This window comes from Sphaeroforma arctica, assembly GCF_001186125.1.
Source record: "Sphaeroforma arctica JP610 unplaced genomic scaffold supercont1.311, whole genome shotgun sequence".
In the NCBI taxonomy this organism is placed as follows: Eukaryota; class Ichthyosporea; order Ichthyophonida; genus Sphaeroforma; species Sphaeroforma arctica.
In genome coordinates, this window is record NW_014040247.1 from 38491 (window position 1) to 40025 (window position 1535).

Genomic DNA, 1535 nt, shown 5'->3' on the forward strand with positions numbered 1-1535 from the left:
CTGTCGTGTGAGTGTCGTGTGTAGTGTGTAGTAGTGGTACTTTCGTGTGAGTGTCGTGTGTAGTGTGTAGTAGTGGTACTTTCGTGTGAGTGTCGTGTGTAGTGTGTAGTAGTGGTACTTTCGTGTGAGTGTCGTGTGTAGTATGTAGTAGTGGTACTTTCGTGTGATTGTCATGTGTAGTGTGTATCTGTGATGGTTGCTTACGTGTGGGTCGTAGAATGCATGTCTGCAGATGAGGTCCTGCGGCAGAGGTGATGATTGCTTCGGCTTTTGCTTTGCATGCCACCCACGCGCTGAGCTTCTCCTGCGCACAAACGAGTTTGTATAATGAGTGCGAATATAAAGACGGCATGGGCTTACATGAATTAAATATAGACTCACTTACCTATCCTAATGTCGTACATTTCCTCTATATGCGTGTATAAATGTTGTACGTTTCAGCTATACACATATTTAAATGTCGTATATCTCTTCTATATGTATGTTTTTAGAGTCTGTGTGCATGTTTGAATGTTGTACATCTCCCCTATATGCGTGTATAATTGATGTACGTTTCAGCTATATACATATTCAAATGTCTTACATTTCTTCGATATGTATGTTTGAAAGTCTTACAGTTCCTCTGTGTGCATGTTTGAATGTTGTACATTTCTCTTATATGAATGTAACAATATCGTACATTGGTACTCTATACATGTTGGGATGTAGTATATTCCCCCTATATGCATTTTTGAAAGTCGTACATTTCCCCTATATGAATGCTACAATGTCGTATATCTGTACTATATACATGCTGAAATGTCGTATATTTCTCCTATATGCGTTATAAAATGTCGTACATCCCCCCTACATTCCTACTGTATTATCGCGCATCTTCACTACATATACATGTCAAAGTAAGCACAAGTAAAGTACTCGTGCATATACGTTGTCTGGTCTACTACTTCATACTGTTTTACAAGTCTCCATATGTATCTACGACATAGGGGTTGTATTCACCTCTAGTAAAGGTTAAACAATTACTTCAAAAAATAAATATGTCTATAAGCGGACTCTCATCACACACGGCAGTTTTGTTTCTTACGCAGTGTCTGCTACTGACTGACTGTTTTGCGAGTCACAACCCACAGCCAATTAAACAGGTACGTGCCATTCCATGTAGTACAGCACAGTATAAGCGTACCTTGGGGATGGGTGCCGTTTCATCGGCATCCAGGAGTGTGTCTGTTTGCTACGAAGTGTAGAGATAAGAGTTAAGACAGCGGAAAATCATTTAGATTAGTGATCATATCTATATATATATATAAATATATATATATATATATATACATATATGTTTATATAGTTATATACTTCGAAAGATAGATAGATAGATAGACAGATAGATAGATAGATAGATAGATAGATGGACATAGATAGATAGATAGATAGATAGATTTATATATATATATATATATATATATATATATATATATATATACTATATAGTGTCATATATATATACGTACTATATACTAACTAACTACTACTACTAC